Below are 22,727 nucleotides of genomic sequence, written 5' to 3' on the forward strand. Positions count from 1 at the left end.
AGGTAAACGCGGCAACAGAGTGTCAGTGTCATAAAGGCGGTCCCCTCGCCGGCATAACCGCCGACTCCACTGTACGTTCTGTGGTTTGTTAACGTTTGCTAACGGAGTCATTACCAATAATGTTTATGCTTTTAGTTTTGTTTTAATAATTTAATTCAGGTATTCAACCTGTATGTATGTATATACCTTATACATTAAGTATAATTCTTATAATTCTTAAAGACGTTGTCATACTGATATTAGTTGGTATCTTTAGATGCAAAACTTATTCCTCAAGATGCTGGTCTTATGGTTCAAGTATTTCTTTCTGAATGTTTAATGAACGTGTCTGAAAAGATACTGAATATTGTAATTTGGGGAATTGGAGTTATTTTCTTTTCATTTTGTTCATGAATTTGTTAGAAACAACTGGCGTACGCAGGTTATTTTTTCGGCGGGGCTGATATTGTAAAGGCGGATAGTAATTATCTGCTTTCTAGAGAGACGGCATAATGATTGATTGATTTGGTTAATTTTACTTCGCTTTTCTGCCACTTTAGGCTAATCGCGAAGATGAGGGTGTGTGTGACGAAGAAAGACTCACAAAAAGCGCGCTGTGTGTGTGTGGGGGGGGGGTCTCCGGCATCCCCCTGTTAATTTGCACACTGTGTAACTGGGTTACTCTTTGAGCAAAGTTGTTGGAACCGTAACACTCAAAACACTGCGTATTTTATCCCACTGCACTGAGGGCGTAACGATCGTAGAACTTCAGCTGCGACTTCTGGTTTTTGGAGTCTGCGCAGAACTTCCGTTGCCAGTATTCTCTTGGGAATAGTTGTGCGTGGGGGAAAGCGGCAAACTGTCTCTCGTCAGAGCACCATAAACAATCTGCGAAAGCGATTGCACTGTTGGTACGCACTTTCGGGCTAAGAAGCTGCAAGCCATGCGCAGCAAACTGTACACAGCCTCTCAGCTACCTTCTGCAGAAGTAAATTTCAATTCGAAGAATCACCCCTGAAGCAACCTGACCTAGGCTATAAGACCCTGACCTGCCTCACCCTTCGAGCACTTCCCTGGTCCCTCCTACACACGCCTAGCAGGGCGTAATTCCATGCATGAGCACCAGGCGAACATACGACTGCAAGAGATGGCCGGGCGTCCCACCCCTACAGAATGTGGATCGATTTGCTGACGTCATCCGAGTTTCGCCAGTTGCATGGCCTAACCCAAGCCGATCCAGCACCAGGGGGCGGAGAAAAGCTTCAATATATAGTGTCCACATATGACGTCATTTCACATACGCACACATACTGCACGCACGCACATTTGCTCCATTTGATAAGTTAAGTTTGCTGAAAATCCAAAACATCTATGCCAGAAATTTTGCCTCGAATACAGGCCTCGCGTTCACTTGTTTCTTGCAAGAACAACGTCGAATTTGCCGGGGCTGCTCGCTGTCTTGTGCTAATGGAAGGCTGCTTACCAATTAAGATGCAGGATAAGGGTCTCAGATGGTTTTTAAGTAGAATTAAAAAGAAGAACCCCTTTTCATTGGAGCGCCAAGTTTCCTTCTACGTGATTGCACGTTACGGCGCCGTGTCAATGTGGAATAAATCGTCAACGAACACCAGGCACACATAACACACATGCAGGTGGCGCTGTGAGTCACCTTTACGGCAGCGATTGGTCGAGGGAAATTTCCCCGAGCGTGGGAAAAGGGGAAAAAATAATTTCCCTCCAATTTCCCTCCACGTTGCTCGTGGTCAATGATGCAGTCAGTCAATCTGCAGGAGAAGTGTTTGTCAATCCCAGGGGCCGCGACCCCGTACTGGGCCCCGGCATCAATTATACCAGGCCGAGTGGTTCTCTAGAATTTGTCATTTTGTTTGCGCAGGCATTTTCATTAACAAATAGAAGTAATGGATTGGGTTCAACTTACAGCATCTGAAGGCATACTACAATTTTAATAACTATAATTTAATTGTTATTATTATTGTATATTTATCGTTATTAATGATCACATTTAAATTACAAACAAAAACATTTTCTCTGAACAATTTGGATGTAAATATTGGCTTAATGTACGTTAATTGTATTAACGTTAATAATAATATTATTTTTAGTACATTTAATTTAAAGTTAAGCTTTCATTTTTTTTAAACATCTACTTGATACTAAAATAAATTTCAAAACCTTTTCAATCAATATGGTGCCTTGACTAATTTTGAAATCTTGTTTATTTGATTACACAATTAGTGCAAAAATCTTTACTAAGCGAATGGGGAGGGTTTGGACCCGTTAAACTAAAAGCACGATTGATTGATTTATTGATTGATTTAGTTTATTTTACTTCGCGTTTTGTGCCTCTTGGCTAATTTGCGAAGATGGGGATGAGTGATGAAATGATGAAATTGATAAATGGACATTCACAAACAACCAAGCCCGAACGGGATTCGAACCCGGGACCCTTGGCGTCGCAGCAAAAGCACGAATACGCAAGTGGGTTATATTAGCGTTTTCAAAAAAAATGTTAACGTGATTCTATATGCATGGACGTCCGCAGGATTTTTTCCAGGGAGGGGCGAGCAAGGTAATTTTTTTCCAGGGGGGGGCAAAGGACATATATGTTCCTCCAAAATAGTGATGCCCCCGCAAAAAACACTGTTTTAGTCTGAAATTATCATGTTCCTTCAAAGAATTTATAATAATTAACATAAATTACTGTGATTGAAATGAAATGAAATTATGTGTGAATTATATAATTTTTAGGTACACATTCATTTTCCAGGGGGGCCGTGGCCCCCCTTGCCCTCCCTTCCGGACGACCATGAGCCTATGCAGGATATTTATTGTTTGACACAGATACACTGGCGCTTACTGCATGTTCTGATCCTTGAACTTCTCGCATAAGATACTATGATTCAGGGCGACCGTCTGAATGTATGAATGTATGCGCTACTGCCATAAATGTAGCACATCTTTTGTGGTAGTCTAGTTCAAAAATATTGTATATGCCAACAAGTGCTTAGATAAATGTTTGTAAATTGTCACATTGGAGTGGTTCTTTTTACTATTAATCTAATGTAAATTACAATGTTTCAAGAACAGTAAAATAATAGTAATACTAATAATAATCTTAGCAAGTGGAATGAACGAGATAATTCTTTCTGTTGTGTCACTTCCCTCTTTCTGTCTCTGCTTCGCTTCTACATATCTCTTCCTTTCTCTGTTTTTTTTGTGTGGGTGCATGTTTTTGTCTCGCTTTTTATTTCTCTTTCTTTCTCCGTCTATCGCTTATTTTTGTCTTCTCTTCCCTTTGATCTCTCTCTCTCTCTCACCTTCTCTCCACGTAAACATGACGTCTAAGTTTCGTCAAAATGTCTCACTTGCTAAGGTCCTTCCTTGGAAAATTTTCTGTGAATACGCTTCTGTTTGGAAGGCTAATTCTTAAAAGCAACTCCGTTGGACTTAGCTTCTTTTAAAAGGTAACTGGGAGTTCCGTCACTCAACAGACGCTTATACCGGAAGAACGTGTTCACATACATGAACTCGAAGAGTATTTGTCAAAGCTTAAGTCCGCTCTATCTAGGTAATCGGGACTGGACCTTCAGCTTAAAATGGAATCCGAACCACTGTGTATTGTGCCTCCACCAGAAATTTCGATAAATATAAGTTTAAAATATATATATTTTTGAAAGTTTTGTCAGCAACCAATTTTACAAGCAATATTTTTCGCATGACCTGAGAACAGGCACGCAGCAGAACCCTTTAATTTATCTTGCACGTGAGCAGCAGGGATATTTCATGATCATTACAAAGCATAGATTTCCTGTCTACTTTCGCTCCTTCTTCCATTATTTAAATCTGTACAGATTTGTAAAACTGCTGCACATGTTGGCTCACCGTGGGCTACCCACAGTAAACTGGACGCTCGAAGCAGACGACAAACGAGCTCTCTCTAAGGCGTGACGCATTAACATGGCGGGGCGTGTTTTCAACGCAACGCTAGCCTCGCAAATTTGGAAGTCTCGTTTCTGCCTTAAACTGGACGCAGAGAAACGCGAGAACTTGCAGGGGTCATTTTTCCAGGGTGTAGTTTTTAAAATTGTTGTACAAAAAATCGAGTGGAAATGTCCATTATTCGAAGGAAAGAAAATTTTATAGTGTCATATTCTGCATATTCTGAGAGAGATATACAACGTTCTGTCTTTCTTGTCTCTAGTGTTGCCCACGAGACGATACTTTGGCCTGTCTCGTCTCGTGGAAGTCTCGTGGAAATGCTGTCTCGTCTCGAAAATATTCGTTTGTCTCATGACACATGGTCAATCTCGTCTCGTCTCGAATTTTTAAAAGCCTGTCCCGTCTCGTCCCGTGGACAACACTACTTGTCTCTTTTACTTAACCCACATAGCTTTTAGTTGTTCTTAGACTAATTGCGAACATGGGTGCAAATACCGATTAGAGTAAAATTAAGAGACTCACACAAAGAAAGACACTGTCTAGTCCAGGACTCGAACCCAAAACTTCGGTGGCGAGATCGTGAGCTGATCACTAAACGCACTCGGCCACTGAGGTGGCAAATAAAACACCTTAAGACGCTTTTTTTCTCACCCTTAAAAACACAAATTTTAAATGCCCTACGAATGTACACCATTTTTTTCACAAACCTTGTTTCAATGTCTAATCATGAAAAGTATTTCATGTCTTGTTCATTGATTGAGTGATTTAGTTTATTCTACTTCGCTTTTCGCGAAGATACGACCCGTTGCCCAGGCCGGGATTCTAATCCGGGACCACTGGCCTTGTAGCGAGCGCGTTGTGCTAACCAGTCCGCTACGGAGGCCGGTCCCATATCTTGTTTTATTTAATAACAACTCGATATCCGCAAAAACAAATATCCATGCTACGGATAGATATTAGAATGTGTAATTGCTCATTAATGTCGTCATGGCCTGGTGAATGGCTAGACCTAAGTGCGAAACGGAAATATGCGTTCGTGAGTTGCCAGCGGTCTGTCTCCTCATGGTATGTACAGTACGACTGGATGGAGTTATCTTTTTTTTATTATTCTTTTTCTTTGTAATTTTGTTCATTAAGACTGAAATCTATAGGAAAGTAATTTCAAAAGTAGCTGTTAAATTCGTTACATCTTACTTGAAAAAGTAGCAGCCATTCCAGTTGGCCTACTCATTTCAAAAAGTAACTGATTACTGTTACTCCAAAAAAAAGGAACTGTAGCTTTTGACTGCTACACACAAGTAACCTCTCCATGTTTCCAAAGATGGTGTTGGCACAACGGATTTCAGTTTAGTTTAGTTTATGTCTCTGGTAGAATCAGTGGCGGCGCCAGGATTATTCATCTAAGGGTGGATAGGGGGTGCGGAAAGAAATTTAGGGGTGCGATTCCGAAAAGAAGGAAAACATGAAACACGCATGCAACCCTTCAAAACTGGGTAGGGGGGGGGAAAGGACAGTTTACTTTCCCTTGGCATAGTGTGGGGGCAAAAATAGCAAAAAGCGGGAGCAACTGACTGAAATTAACATAGATTGGCATTCATTTTTCAAGGATGCTGGCCCCCTTGCCCTTCACCCGGACGTCCATGATGATATGTGTTAAGTCTTCTACTCCAAGAAAGTGGCCACACAGTGTAAACATTCGGATATACGTTGCAATCTTATTAAACTATGTAGTGAAATACAAAATGAAAATGAAATTATCCTGCCCTTAAAAACACAATTTTTGAACCTTTTCAATGTAACAAATAGAGGTACAAAATACCCATCTGCAACAAGACAAAACGCGAAGAGCACAGCAACTGTGTCATCTTTAAAATCCCTTCTGCCGCACTATCCCCAACAACAAACTGTAAAATTTCTTCGTGAACATTGGGCCTCTTCCTAACAGTTTTTTGAAAAAGCTTGAAATTGTACGTTTACTAGACATATTACGTGGAACAAATACATAGAACGTATTAAGAAGAAAACTACCCTTCATGTTACAACTCGCATTAAATAATTTCCCGAGCACGACCTGGTGATATATAACGTTAACGACCGGCTGGCTTTGAAGTCGACGGAGCGCGCCCACCAGCTCCAACAATGTGACTGAGACTCCACGTGGAGTAGACGAGCAAAATGACAGCTGCTCCCATTGGCTCCAGGACTCCACGTGGAGTAGATGAGCACAATGACAGCTGCGCCCATTGGCTGAAGGTTGAGTGTCATCGGACGAAAACAACTCGCCTGCTATTTATCCCCCCCACGTTTGTGGCGGCCGTTTCCTTTGTACTTCGACGTTAACGAAGTAAAGGCGTGGACTATACCTTAAAAAGTAGCTGAAATTTTTGCTCCAGTGTAAGGAAGAACAAGTAGGCGGAAAATAAACCGTTTATCAACAATGAGAAAAACAACATAACATTGCTATAGGCAATTATCAAAAACCACGAACAGACCACTTGAAGACACAAAGGGGAAAAAAAATCATAACAACATTGCTGACGAGAAAGAAACGGCCGCTGATCTTTACAGAGGCTGCAGCCAGTACAGAAAAGTATCGGCACCTCTTTCAGTGCTTGCCTGTTTCATACAATAATAACGGTCTTACTTCAGTACCTATCATCCGGCGCTCAATATGACGACATGACATAATAAATATTACATATTAATGTTAGTGTTTTCAGTTGAACATAGGGTGTGCTGAAGGGGGGTGCGGAAGAAAATTAAGGGGTGCGCGAGCCCACCCTCGCGCCTACCTGGCAGCGCCCCTGGGTAGAACGTTAATTCAAAATACAAACCAAACAACTTCAAAGATGATATTTTTCTCCCAGAATTTATGTCAGTACTTGCTTGCAGCATTCTTCCGGTCTCTGTTGACCTGCTTTCAGTCTTGCTCACCAGATAGAGCCACTAACTGGGTCTCATCGGATGGTGGCAGAGCCATCTTCTAGCAATGTCGGAAAACAGCTTTGAAACGACTGCATCTACTCCTGATACTTTCATGATTCGCAGTGAAAATTTACAAGCAAGAAGCAGCATGAATCTGAATCAGTGGCGTATCGGCCGTCCCCGCAATACGTTTTATATAATTTCAGAAATTCAACACTGTCAGTTATTTTTTTTTTTAAATACGAAATAGACAAAATGTAGGTCAACAATGACAAAATTTGAACTCGAAATTCACTGAGGTGAGCACTAAATAGAAACGTCCGAACGGAAAACTTAGAATACGTATCAACAGAGTTACTGTAATTCACGAGTCAGTGGATACCACAAATAACTTCACGACTGTTTTATTTATTTATTTTCATGTGGAAGGTGGTCGAGTAGGCTCCCACGAACATTTTATATTCACTGGCTCGATTTGCTCACAGATCGCCTAGAATAGGAAAAAAAAATTCCTCATCTCACACCTTTATAGATATACCGTGCGGCGGAATCTTTTAGAGTATAAATTGTCTGCAGTTATGAATCCAGTAGGAAGATTAAGTTGCTCGGACAATCTGTTCTTTATTGCCATACAAACAAGAAAACTTGGTAATTCATGAACTTTTACCACTAGTGTTATTTTTGTGTGTGCTATTTAAAATGAAATTCTTCCCACCAAATATTTTAAAAGGGGGGCCAAGCCTTTTCATATTCAAATAAGAACACACATTTCCAACATAGTCCACAGTCCACACGTATTAAATGTTACAGATTATTTTCGATCTTTAGCTGTAGTGTAGTGTGACAAGGTAGTTCAATTTTCTTTTAATTGTTCAACACTTCAAAGGGGGGGGGGGTGTAGCTAACTGTGCGTAGTACGTCTGTTACCCTCTGACGTCATCGATGATGCATATACGTTGTAGTATTTTCGATATTTTTTTTTTACCAAGGGGCTCCCAATATTTTAGTTCAGGGCCCTGCGCTACGCCACTGATCTGAATTGATATTTATTTACAAGCCCCCCTTCCCAAAATATTTTAAAACGCAATAAACGAAGTTGGATAACTTGTCGTAAAATGTAGTGCAATAAATTAAACAGGAAATACGAGTACACTACTTTGTACCTTAGAATAACATTATCAAACCTCCAGGGGTATGCGGAGCGAGCAGTGGCTTAGCCACGTTCATTTTGGGTCGAAGGTCCAAACTTGCATAAAAAAAGATTAGCGTAGCCATTGGAAAAGTGTTATGCAAAAAATAGTACTGAAATAGCAACTTCCTATCCGTCATTATGCATATTAATTGTAAACTATATTTAAAATATTAATTTTATCAGAATGTTATATCTGATACATTAACGTGGCTTTGAGTCCAGCCGCCAAAGCCTCGGTAGCCTGAAATATGAAGTCCCCGTGGGAGAGAGGTTGACATGTGGGTGAATGTCTTGAAAAGGGGTCACCCGTTACAACTCTTTTACACATTATATTCAGTCCATATTTTATTTTTTGTATCTATATATGCCTAATAACCCGTGGCTTTACAGCCCTGGGAGGGCCGAAGGCCTATCTCCGAACTGCCAGTCTCCCTCCCACAATCCTACATAGAGGTGTGGAGATGTTCAACCGGTAATGGAGTGACGTGGGCTCACCACCAGGGTGCGAAATAATTTTAGACTGGAGGGGGGGAGAATGATCTTAATCTACAACCCCCCCCTACAAACATACATACATAAATTATACGATAGGCATACATATTTATAATGTCATTAAAAGTAAAAATAAATTACTAAATTTAAAATATATTATTATCATTATTAATTACACAAAAATAAATAAATTTGTTACTTTTATATATATATCAGATATTATAAAGTAGCAAACTACTACGTCCTTTACTAACTGGTTAAAGATGTTAATAAATTATGAAATAGTTGAAGTGGTTTTATTATGTGTAAATTTTTATTTAGTTTTTGCTATTCAAATCCGGGAACTTTTCTAACGTAGGAAGCGGCCCTGGCGCACACCCAGCGTCAAATAACATGGGTACCTGGGGGAAACCCTGGGGGGTAAAGGCGGTCAGGGGCGTGATGCTGATCACATCACCCCCACTCATGACCGGATCAAGAAAGTGTGGGGCGATACCCCACACCCCCTATACACCTTCATGGAGTGGTGCTAAGCACAGGGGAGCACTTTACCTTTTTTTATATGTTAATATAAATCAATTAGATTTCATAGTTGTTATTGTTTTGCATTCTTGTTTTACTTTTATTGTGCATGGTGAAGGCTCACAACTACGCTAATTTGTGTATGTTTTTCGATATTATTCTTAGTACAGTATATTTGAAATTAAAAGTAATTGCTTATGTTTTGTTTGTTGTAACAAAAACTCCCCCCCCCGGAAAAATTTGGTGGGGGAGATTTTTGAGGGCAAAATTGTTGGTGGGGGAAATCCCCCCGTCCCCGTCTGCAGGATTTCGCACCCTGCGTCGAACACTTAGCTGTTATAGATTTCCCAGACCTGGTTACGCTACTCACTCGTCCCCACACGATATGTGTATCTGCGCGTGTGCGCGCATAAAAGTGGACTTTAAAAAAAACCTCAAACGAGATAACAGAAATTCAATTCCTTCTCTCTCTGACTTGCCTCTTGCCTCCTCCTAAAAGCAATATACGTATTACAGAAAAGCTCTCTACTCCTGTTGTCCCATTGATAACATACTACCAACAAGATAAATAAAGTATCTCACTCAGCCTCTCTCATGACTACGCTCGCCCCCTTTCAGTTATGTATGTGAAAATGTCGCATAAATTTCGGCGACAAATGTCAAATGTCATGTTCCGGCAAGGATCGTATTTTCAACGCGTTCGTGTGATATGTGTGTGTGCAGGTATGATGATGATGATTGATGATTCTAGCTAGATAAACTGGCAGAGAACACTAGATCCGCCAGGTGGTTTGAAATTACCTGAATTCTCAACAATTTCTGTTGAAACAATACTTTTTTTTTTTCAATATTACTAATATGCAGTTAAAAACGTGAAGATAATAAATAATATCCTGTTACGAAACTAAAGACATTATTACTTTTCCGGACGGATTTCACGAGTAAAGAAAGTCGTTGTCTCCATTTGTGCACTCTCGCTCTCTTCTTTGGAACAGGAAAACATGAGCGCTACAGAGTTTCATGCGAAAGGTTGATCACGAATTGTGTTGGAGGATCTAGGTAAAAATATGAGCACAACGATCGCCATGATCAAGGACATGAAAATAATGATGATAGACATAATGAAGGCATTTAAATATTTAAAATCGATGAATGTTTGATTGTTCTTGTCATTGGCGTACCAACATATCACGGGGCTCTTGGTGAAATTAGAATACGAGGCTCCAGCCCAATCCGTTCATTAATTTTGAAATCTCCATGTGAATCGATACACAATCTTCAATCATACGTCAGCAAAATTATTATCTAATTTAAATAATAATAATAAATCTTGAAGATTAAAATTATATTTAATAATTTCACTTACCGTAAAAATGTCTCTCTCTGATTTTCCTGGAGCTGAATTCGCTCACTACTATCCCTACAGTCTAGAGATGAGGCGATGTCATTCTCTGTGGATGACCTGGCAACCTTGGAAAATGGACGGGTGATGTAGCTTTACTGTGCTCCGTAACTTTGTGTAATTTGTAGAGTTTTTGGTGAGTTATGGCGACTATTCTATCGCATGAAGAACTGTAAGTACTATAGTACTATGCAGAGTAAGAATTATTCTCCAAAATGCAGCGTTGATACCAGTGGCGGATCTACACATTTTGGGCCCTTCCGCAAGATATTACTAAAGGTCCCCTTCTACACACATAACACACGTACTTGTGAAAGGAAATGTGAAAACTTATGTTGTTATTTAGTTTCTTCAGTGTATCTATACACACACACACACACACCGCTTGATGTGGAAATTGCTAGGGAAGGGGGAGGGGGTTGTTGGTAGAGACTGGGGGCTAGAGAAGGGCTACTCCTATAGTTTAACATGGTGACGGTGAGACAGCTGGGACGTGTTTTGCGAAAATTTTGTTAGCTGGGACTGGGATGATGCCATCCCCTTGCACCCCTTCGCTTCGAGCACTGCATACACTCCTGGAAAGATATGATTTTTTATTTAGCGTCGCTTTCATGCCATTTTTGGCTAATCACGACGATGAGGATGAGTGATGATAGGATGAAATTGATGACGAAAACTCACAAAGAACAGCCATGGCGGGGATTCGAAGCCAGGGCCCTTGACGTCGTAGCGCTCTGTGCTAACCACCCAGCCACGGAGGTTGGTATACCTCTGGAGAACTAGGTAGAATTGTATTATACTTCTCGTACATAATTTCTTCAAAATCATATACCTACAGTTTAAACTTTTGATGAGTCACCTTTGAGAGCTGTTTAGAGAGAGAATTCAACTGGGAATGATGGACCAATATACGTGTTTCATAATACAATGTATTTCTGAAATTGCTCTGTTTTGCTATCAGTTTTCATGCGTTGCAGGTTGGGTATGCAGTGGTCGTTAGGTAAGCAAATGAGGTTTTATGGCTTCAAAAGTTAATAGTAATTTCGTTCTATCCGCGGGATTTTCATCCCTTGGTCCGTTGTGTTTGACTTCTAAGACACCTTTCGCACATCTTAACTCATATGTACTGTACACACAGTGGCGTGCCCAAGGGGGGTTGATGGGAGTTATAACCCTTTCGCCCAGTATTCCTAAAACAAAAAAGAAAGTCAAAGGTAGGAAAATATGATAAAATGAGGGCTGACTACCAAGAAAAATTATACATAACTCCTCCCTTTCGAAAATCCTGGGCACGCCACTGTGTACGCATGCATACAATACAATCTCAATTATAGTAGTTCCACACCACAGAACTAGGCAAGAAATAAGTCGCGGTTAGAAACGAGCATTCAACAGAAGTTATTAACAGAAAATTGCTGTCTGCATCTTCTTAGCCAACTTATAATGAATGAAAAATCCTTTCACCTTACTCAGGCGGTCTTCTTTGGACAATTTACTATGTTTATTGTTTTTGCATAGACATATTTGAGTATGTAAAGAGCCCCGTAAAGGCTTGCTCATCCCCGGGCACCCTACACTGCGTTTTTTTTCGGTTTGTATAGATCCAGCACTGATTGATACAGATATTCAATCACTTTAGCTCGTTCCAGCGACATTTCGTACACGAAATGTAAAGAAACAGTATTGCCAACCACGACAAGGTGTTATTTGGAGCAAGTCGTTACCTGTTCGATATACCGCAATCAGTTCCTGCGTGGAACGTGTTAAGTCGTATCAAGACAGGATATGAGAGTGCAGGTGTATTAAGTTATGCCATTTAAAATGCACATAGTTAAAAGAAACAGACATCATATACGGAATATACAGGTCATACATGGCGTTGTAAATCTTGTTCCAAAGCGAGACCGCATAGTCAACAATTAGATTCCACCATACTTGTTGACCTTCATAAAATAATCCAAGATTTAAGTTACGATCTTAAGGTAAATAAATATTGAAACTGAACGTGAGCTTGATAAATCTCTGGACGTTGCTTTAAATGTTATCACCTGAAATAATTTAACGGTAAAGTTTCCAACACAACGGTCGATAAAGCAGCAGGCCTTGGTGATAGTACATGAACAGTTGGGAGATGGTTTGGTCGGCGTGGCTCAGTTGAGTGGCCACCACAGTCCCCCGACCTAACTCCTTTGGATTTTTATCTGTGGGGACACTTGAAGGCTATTGTGTACCAGTGTAAAATTAATGGTGTTGCCCACCTGACATTGTGTGCAGTGATGTGCGTCTACGCGTAAACAACGTTAGTCTACATTCTACACATAGACTGGTTTTTACACGTAAGTTACGTAATCTATGTAAACAACATGGCGAAAGGTGATAACTTAACAAAGGGCGCCGTGGAATTAAAAGAAAATTATACTGCGTATCAGTTGCTGATGTGTGAAGAGAACTTTTCATACTCTTTCTTCCAAATTCGAACAATTTCTCACCTAGAAAGAAACCTAATATAGGAAATATTCTAGTGTTTTATGGGAAAAAGACCACTCTTGCCTCACGACTGCCATCTGTTGTTGTGTTTTTGCATACTATTTATCTTCTTCCATAGTTGATGATAGAAGAGAAGAGAAATTTTGTTGTAAATAGGATTCTTTTCATTTCGTTAGAAACCAATATAGTTGAAAATGTCACTTTCCTTTCATGAAAGCCTTGAAAATTAATTTTAATGCACGTTAGATTGTCTACGTAGTCTATGTAAACTACAACCCAATGTAATCTACGCGTAGATTACGTGTAGACAACGCATGTAGACGTAAACTTATAGTCTACGGCACATCACTGATTGTGTGTAACAATTTTTGTAGTTAATTTCAAATTGTTCCAATTTATGATGACAAAAAGAACAAACGAAGGTAAATAAGTGTGTAATTTTTTCATCCGAATTTTCATTCAACTTTTTCAAAATGGAAGCAGCTAAAAACAATAGGATGGTACTCGTACGTTGAAGCTTGGGCTTGCTTAAGGGTGAACAGCAGAGGCGCAATCACGAATTTTTGTCCTAGGGAGAAAGTAGCAGGATAAACGTACAAATAATAATAATAATAATAATAATAATAATAATAGTAGTAGTAGTAGTACTAGTAGTAGTAGTAGTAGTAGCATAGGCGTAGCTAGAACTTTATATTTGGGTGTGCACAAAGAAAAAAATGAGGTCTTGTACCTTTTTAATAGCATATTTTGCAACACAATCACTTGGCTCTTTAACTGCACTGATGTTTGTAAAGGAATATAAATTCACTAAATGACAGTGTTGAAAATTTCTGAATATATGTAGTAGAAAAAATCAAATTGCATAGAAATTACACACACACACAATGTTCATAAATGTTGCAAACAAATGCATCAAAATACACGTCATCTATAACGAGAGACGTCTGTCAAAAGGTACAATGTTCTTTAACTCATCAATAACTTCATTTACATCAATAGACTAAGTTTTTTCCTGTTCCACAAATAGCAAGAGCAGGGCTTCCAATCTATCCTGCTTCTGAGTTGCTCTTAATTTAGTTTTAACTTGGGAAAGCTTGGAGAAAGCTCTCTCACACGTGCAGCTTGTGACAGGTATAGACGAAAGGCGCTGTAGTACAGAGTAGAATGCAGTAAATATCTTCTTTCTCCAATGACATCAAAAAATCGAAAATCTATAGACACCCGTATCATCAGCGATAATGCACACGTTTGTACCAAGTAATGACATTTTCAACTTCTTACAAACTGCCGCTCTTATTGAAATATCTGTATTTAATTCTCTTTGATAAAGCAGCCATTAGGGTGTGCCTAGGCACACCCGGCACACCCCGTAGCTACGCCTATGAGTAGTAGTATGAGTATCAAAGACGTTATTATCCTCGTAAATTACGCAAAACAGTGGTGATAAAGCATTTGTGTGTTGGTACAAACGATTTGATTTTTTTTTTTTTTTAAACATTCAGTTTCACATTAATAATGAAAAACAAGCACACAAACTGTATATCTGAAAAACAGAAAATGCTTAATAAATACATTCCGAATATAATTATTTTTTCTTTACATGGGGTCTACCTATAAAGTATAATTTTCACGCATGATATATGTTTTACACATATGCAACATGGGGCGACGTAAAATAAGAAAATACACATGCAACATGCTAACACTAAATTGTGTAGGTATTCAAAGCTTCTATATTATATATATGTACAACATATATTATTTAAATACATTACGCAATCCATCTCATAATAAACCAACAACAAAAATTACATAAATTGTCTGTCAAATGTACACGCCCCTTTTCCTCAAAATAATTTTTCATTCATTTAAGACAAAATCAATTAAGAGAAGTCTTACTTCTCTCTATGGTAATTCACAATGCATTACAGAAAATAATCATATATTGCGAGCGAAGTGAGCAAGAACATTTTTAGATCTAATTTTTTTGCAAACTGAAAACAATATTGATTTAATAGGGAGCAAATAATTTTCTCTTTTACAACTTTTTAAATTTAGATTGTTCGGCGCTCAGGGTCGGCCCCCTAGCTACGGCTCTGAACTTTATAAGACTAAGAAAAGCAGGCATTGCGAGCGAAGCGATCAAGAACATTTTACGAAATGTATTTTTATTTACATAGAATTTGAAATCGGGGGGATTGCTCCTCTGTGCCCGCTGCAGGTGCCCTTGAACGTCATATTTTGCCCTCCCCCACTAGAACTGACTTTCATCCAAAGTTGGGGATGCAATGCCCCCTTGCCCCCCCCTTCCATGTGATTGCGCCACTGGTGCACAGACTTTAACAGAAGAATCGCTCCACGAACAGTCACAGTGGTGTATCTTGTTGCTCGGAGCGAAACATTTCGTTTCCTCCGCTATGCACTCCTGGTACCTTGGGGAATTCCGTTGTGCGCCGTCTCCGCAGGGAAAAGGTTCGTCCACCCACTCCGCCTTTTCCCACACCGAAACAGTGTTCGAAATTGACAGGGTTTTTTTTGTTTTTTTTTTAATTTGGCGTGCAAGAGAATGTATCAAATTCTGGCAACACTGCAATCATGATCCTTGCAATGGAAAAAATTGAATGTTACCTTCAATCTTTCTATCATGGTATGTATGTTCGACATTTCGCTTTGTGGGTAATTTCTGTGCGCCGTGAGCGGAGACTCTTGACCACGCAACTGAAAATTTCAGGTTCGAATCCTGATCTGGGTGCGTTTAGTGACGTATGATAACATTAATAGAAACACATCGAAATAATAAACATTTATTTCATTTCACAAAAACGCGATTTACTGACAATGAACTACCGGCGAAGGAACGAAAAGATATTTCGTTTTCTGTCTAACCAAGTTGCTTTCTACTTCCGCACAACAATAGATCGTTCGATTCACAAATGACTGTTGCGCCATCAGGATTCAGAGGAATTAATTTTTGATCTCTGCCCTTACATCTTGAGAACAAACTCTCAGTGTTGCCAGGAGCTAGTAGTCATAATCTTCGGACGGTTCCCCAGAGCCGGAGTTGCACGTATCCCGGCAGCACGACGTCACGACGAATTTATGCTCCTCTCCCTGAAGAGTTCCGACCAGCCAGTCTTGGAAAGGGCTACAGTCCCGACGCAGGTCCACCATCTCTGAAATTATATTTAATGTTGTCAACCACTATAGCTCTTTTCAGTTGTTACGGCGTGCGCTCTAGAAGCTGGCAGGGGAAGTGGAGAGCGGGGAAACGACCTATCCAGCTCAACGAGACAGGCCGGTTAGAGAGAGAGACTGCAGCGTTGCCATGTCAGAGTAGCGGGAAAGGTGAGTTGAAATCGAAAGAACCATGAAATACAGACGTCCCATTGTTCGCGTATGGCCTGAGAATGCGTATTATCCCCATCTTGTGGTCAGTAGAATACCGATAAGTGTACGATATCAAGTGTATACGTTGTAGGAATTCTTTCCAACTGTACCGAATGGTAGCTAGCATTGTCCATTACAATCACTGCGTCTTTGATGTTCCTTTCGTCAAGCGGATCTAAAAACTGCAAAAACCACTGAAAACTAATTTACATTACTGTAGAAAACCAGTGTGACTGGAACCTACGTGACAAACAATAATGCGCCCATCTTTACCCACGGGCACTTTTAAACCCCATGTACCCTCTTTATTTTGCCACTTTTTCGTTGGAGCGTAATTCTGATGTATGTACGTTTCATCTAAATGAAATACCTATATAGGGCAAAGGTTCCTTATTTTTTAGAAGATCCATTTTTCGCAAAAACGTTACTCTGGCTGTAACTATATCGGCTCTCTCCATCAGAAATCGTCTACCGTCGTTGCTCTTTTTGTACTTGAACCCCATATACTTCAGTATCCTCCACAACGACGAAACTCCCCACTGAAAGCTTATTTGTGTATGCAAATCAACGAAAACTTGTTCAGTGTTGGATATTCGCCCTTTACATAATACCCGAGGATAATTCTTCTTGTTATATCTTTATCGCAACCGTCGATTGTCTTTGTGATACTGTTCCTTTTGATTCGTTTGCGCGGTGATTCAAATGACGTGGAACCCGACGCCTCAAGACTGTCTTTGCCTTCCCTAACAATACGCTGCACAGTTCGCGTACTCACTCCAAAAGCTTCCAACACACTCTGTTGCACTTTGTGCACACTTACCAAGGGACCACTGTTTTCTGCTTCTTTTTGATAATATCCATGAACCCTATTGATTATTTTCCTGCCTTGGCTATAAACTACCCTCTTTCCTGTTCGCCATCGTACGATACTTACTGCCAGGGGCGCCGACTTGTCAAAATTATTAGGGGGGGCTCTGATCACTGAAATAAATTAATCAATGACTCACTCTCTCCCTTTAAGTTTTGGCCTCAGTGTTCGGAATCTCATAAAAGCCCATGAATTCCTCAAAAATATCAATTTTTTTATTCACAGTTCGAATGCAGAATATTGATTGTCAACGGATGGATATGTCACAAGTTTCGTCAACCATAATAGCAAAATATTCTCGACTTTTAATATCTGCTACCAAGGAGCGCAAAACAGATCTTCCTAATATATCAATGATCTCGTTTTGAATGTCATGTGAGAGCCATTTGTAGCCCGAACATCCCATCCACTACCCTAGTTCATGCACATCGTCTTTTGAAACTCTTTTTTTAGTAAAAATTTTAACAATACTCATAATTATATACTTAGTATATAGTAATATGTCATGTGTTTTGTTTTCTCTGGTCACAGCCCGCCCTAAGTTGATGGTTTAGCGGTCTCAGCCTCCCAAAGGTGATGGTCCAGTCTAGAACATTTCAAATGTGTATTTAAAGTTAAGTTCATGTGGCACAATTCAGAGTAAACTTGACAAGAGAAGCAAAATAATACATTAGAACTCTTAAGCAAAATTATTTGGGGGCTCTGCCCCCATCGTTAACATTGGGGGGTCTCGAGCCCCCCAAGCCCCATGGAGTCGGCGCCTATGCTTACTGCGTTAATAAGCACAAAGCCTCCTATGGAACAACGAGAGTACAAATAAACGTCACATCACATGCCACATACACGTTTATCGAAGAAACAATGCAGTTAGGTAATACACGACGCGACAACAATTACTTCCACGTATGTTATTCCTACATCCCGCTCATAACAAACAGGAATCAACACTGGGGCAAAATACCATCAGCAACGCGGTGAATTGGCAACACAGCAACGTGCAGAACGAAGTTAGCGCTGCAGCATCCTCCCGCAACTGCGTAACTCTCGGCTCCACCGCTAGGTGGACTGTTCTCTGGTTGGTCAGCGGCACGTTCCCCGCTCCCCACTTCCCCTGCCAGCTTCTAGAGCGGACGACGTAAGAACTGAAAAGCAGGGTAGCGTGATACGTTCCTGACTGGTGCGTTTAAAATATATGTGGAGTCCACATTTAATGGTAGGCTCCGAATGTTGCTAAAGGTCGAATCACATTTGTTTGGATTGGATTTCCTACTCGCTGAACTGACTCCCAGGATGGAAATGATGACTGTCAAATTGGATTTGGCGACTGCACTGTGTTCTAATTGCAACTTGCCTCTCTGCTAGTGCTGCGGTAACAGCCAGTCAGACCGAACGTTTGGTCATGCGAAGATAATCTGCGAGTTTGCTAAGGAAAATCGTTCTTTGTCTGTGGTTTTTAAGTGTTCGTTGTGCATTTTGTTGTTCGCTGCGTGATAAAAAAAAAAGTAACAGAAATAAGGTGTATTCGTGCTTATTAATACAAATTGTATTTAGGAATCCATAGCAATGAGATTTGTACGTGACAGATGTGATGAGCCGATATTAAAATTCCCGATATTAGATTTCAATTTTTGTGTGGTGTCAATTTAACAATGGCAATTTGTTGTGCATGTATCAGACCGAGTTTATAGTATCGATCCATTATTTGGAAAATGTTCCTTATGCTTGACAATATCAACGCCATTGACAATGCCTACAGGATTAAAATGTTTTTATTGTGATTATTACGGAAAACATATACTCCATAACTTGAGGATTTTTTTTAACATGCACTGTCTACTACAGAAAATTTGTGATAGTATTTTATTGCCCGAAGGAGTGTATAAAGTATGACATAATGCTGGAACATAATTATTTGGTCACAATCAGTGATTATTTATTATCTTGCCATTAGTATTGCGAAAATTCAAAAAGAAATATAAATGCCCAATGTTCACAATTTCTATTTTTCATATAATATTAATTTATATTTGCATTTGTTTATTTGTGTTTTAAGTCTGTATTCGATGGCAAGCATCTCTCAACACTTTAATATTTATGTAAAATAATAAAACTATCGCAGTAACTCGTAAATAGTTGCTCATTTATCCTCACGCTTAGTACTACGATCTTGGTCGTAGATTTATTTCACTTACCTTTATCATTGTCTTTCTTCAATTTCATCACTACGATACACGTATTGTGACGGCACGTGTCAATTTTCCCTAGTTCCTTCGGATCCTTCACGCATCTATCGCTATCCTCGCTTTTGGAACACACGTAGCATATTGCAGTATTAACTGTGGAAAACAAACCACATTTTATGTGCTGTTCTTTGAACTCTTTTCACTATTTAAAAAAATTAACTCTCTAGTCATTCATAAAGTGAATGTTCATTGAACTATCCTGAATAGTTTCATGATTTTAATGTGCAACCCTTGGTTCTGTCAGGTTCTGTATCGTCCTACATCATCCAAATTTGGCATTCTCTCACACGTGCATGTTATAGGTTTTGCACGGTGTCATGTAGACGATGAATAGATAACACTGGGGAACAAAAAAAAGATTTTATTTTGCGGCATAAAGTTTAATAACAGTTTCAGCACACAAAACAACTGTGATTGCCAATTTTATGATTGGTTCAGTTGAATTGACTCCAGTTATAAAAATAAACACACCATGGAAAATGTAGGAGGTAAAATTACTCTACGCTTTTCTCGGTAATATCAAAATTTGATAATGGGCTGAAATTCCTATAAGAAATTTATTTATTTAGTTGTAAATTGTTGCTAGGCAACTTATGAAGCATTGCTAGGCAATATATCGGACACTCAACAAACCTTAAGGAAGAATACCAAAACATAAAAATGGTTTTCGAAAAAAATTGGATATGCTGAGCATAAGTGGCTCGTGTGTGTGGATTTGAAGATGGTGTTTTTTTTACTAGGACAGCAAAGTGGGTACACAAAGTATCCCTGTTTCCTATGTTTGTGGAATAGTCGTGCTAGAGAAAAGCATTGGACGATAAAAGTTTGGCCCCCAAGGGAAAATATTAGTGGGAAAAGCTAATATCATTCATGAACCGCTGATAGATACGGACAAAATCATCCTTCCGCCACTGCATATTAAACTTGGGTTGATAAAACAGTTTGTCAAGGCCTTAGATACAAGTGGCGATTGTTTCAAATATATATGCCACATTTTTCCAGGACTAAGTATTGAAAAATTGAAGGCAGGAATCTTTGACGGACCACCACAAATTCGTACACTTATAAATGATGCCAATTTTACAACTTACATGTCTTACATCGAATCTGAGGCCTGGCTGAGCTTTGTGTTCGTCGTCAAAAACATTTTGGGGAATCACAGAGCAGAAAAGTACCCCGATATAGTTGGAAATATGTTGAAAAATTTTGAGAAATTGGTTGCTAATATGAGTGTGAAGATACATTTTCTACATAGCCACATTGACAGATTCCCTGAGAACGTTGGTGATTTTAGTGAAGAACAGGGAGAAAGGTTCCATCAGGGTATAAGGATAATGGAAGAAAGGTACCAAGGACGGTGGAATCGCCACATGATGGCCGACTACTGTTGGAGCTTACAGAGGGATTGTCCTAAAAAGCAATACAGCAGGAAATCGTATAGAAAACGTTCCACATAGTTTACTTCATTGTGTACATATTTTCTTAATTATTTTGATCATAGGCCTATATAAATTTATTTTTATAATAATGATTGTAATCACAAAAAGAAATATTAAATTGTTATTGGAAGTACATTTATATGTATGTCTTATGTTTCCGCCATTTTCGTTTAGTTGCATTTATTTCATAAATTAGAGCCAATTCAGGAAATATATTATTATATCATTATTCAGCAGCATGAAATTGCCCTAAATTAGCTCTCAAACAATGTGCCGCAATTTCACTGTTCCCCAGTGTAATCAGTGGCATTTGTGTTGTTATACAGTATCGCAAGACAATTGTTACAGGATAACACTGCTTTAGGTGCGTGATGCTGATGACTAGATCTCGGATTAGGTTCTAAAAAGTGTGCTTTTAGTTTCCTAAAATAGGTTCGAAAAACCCTAAAATAGGTTCTAAAAATGAAAAAAAAATAGGTCCTAAAAATCTCAAGTTAGGCTCGAGAAATCTTGAAGTAGGTTCAGAAAATATTCAAAAAGTTCAAAATTCCTGAAAAATGCTGATTAGGTATAGTCACCTGCAATGAAAATGGAACACCTATATCCTGAAATACGCACTTTCTTGCATAACTTTATGTGTGTTGCCTAACCATACGGCGATGGCAGAACTTATAATTGGAAATTTGCTATTAAAATCCACTCTTCGCCGTATAGTTAGGCAAAAATCTTTTTTCATGTTACCCACAGTCAAACTCCGCAATTTTGTCTCTGATATGCTGAAAATAATCTTTCAACAAAACATAGTCAGTGGTGCAAACTTCAGTGCTGAAATGTTAGTTTGCACCCAAGTGACGCGAAAGTGTGCAACAACAGACCACTTTGGATTGTACAAATGACAGTGGCACCAGACATTTTGCTTTGTTTAGAGCTTTGAAAAATCACCAAGGACTTGGAGGAAGGGAAATCGACAGAGAGTACGTTTCAAACACGTTCCTCATAGAATTTTTTCTTGACCACACAAAGCAAATGCCTCTGCGTGACATAAAAATCCTGTAAAACCTTTAAAAATATATAAAAACCTAAAAAAAGCTTGATTTTGGCGCATAAAACTAAAATAGGTTTTTTTAGGCTCTATAAAACTTCATCAGTTCTTGCGTTTTTTAATGAAACGCTGACATAATTTATTATTTCTTACATACCTGTAAAGGAAAAAATAGGTTAAAAACAAAAAAAAATCGGAGGTCTACTGATGACACAGCTACTGCATCACGCAAAGTGAGCTATATTCTCTGCGGGCTGGGAGAGGGGAAATTGGGGATCTCACATTAATTTTCCTGACGTTACAGGACTGGTCAGGTATAATTCATTTACATCAGTGCCGTGCGGTGACCATTTACATAGCCGAAGCACTGAATATATAATTTTTAAGTAAACAATAGCAAATCAAGGGGCAAGCTTGCCTTGATAAAAATCACAGCTGGTAATAGTTCATTTCATTTTTAAGCTGGTCATCAAGCGCAGTTTCTATTCTGTTTTCCCCAAAAGCAGCTATAGCTACAGACGATCGTAGATGGTTAACAGACAGACCGTGCTCGGCTATTGACTTCACTAAACTTCCCAAATGCATGTACCCAGTTTTGGTCCAAGAAGTAGGTTCTATGCTTTTCAAACGACAGACAATACCAGCAAAACACCGCATCTAGCTCAGCGCTATCGGCTAACCAGTCACATTTGGTATACATATTACACTGACAATGTCTAGTGAATTTCCTGGTATTTTGAACCAAGTTCGGTAGATCTGGTGTTGGCCGTCCATTTTTAATTATTTCAT

The 22,727-nt window shown here is 39.3% G+C and overlaps 1 long non-coding RNA gene across 1 annotated transcript; it reads right to left on the minus strand.

Annotated features, from left to right (window-relative positions):
* Positions 1 to 15,747: 15,747 nt before the first annotated feature.
* Positions 15,748 to 19,544, minus strand: LOC145988209 (uncharacterized). Its single transcript, XR_014441713.1, has 2 exons — positions 19,407 to 19,544; positions 15,748 to 16,132 (listed from the first exon to the last, which is right to left on the minus strand). It is a non-coding gene; the product is annotated as an uncharacterized LOC145988209 (long non-coding RNA).
* Between the last annotated feature and the right edge of the window lie 3,183 nt (positions 19,545 to 22,727).

The sequence above is a fragment of the Lepisma saccharinum genome, chromosome 5 (assembly GCF_977018435.1).
Source record: "Lepisma saccharinum chromosome 5, izLepSacc3.1, whole genome shotgun sequence".
Classification (NCBI taxonomy): domain Eukaryota; kingdom Metazoa; phylum Arthropoda; class Insecta; order Zygentoma; family Lepismatidae; genus Lepisma; species Lepisma saccharinum.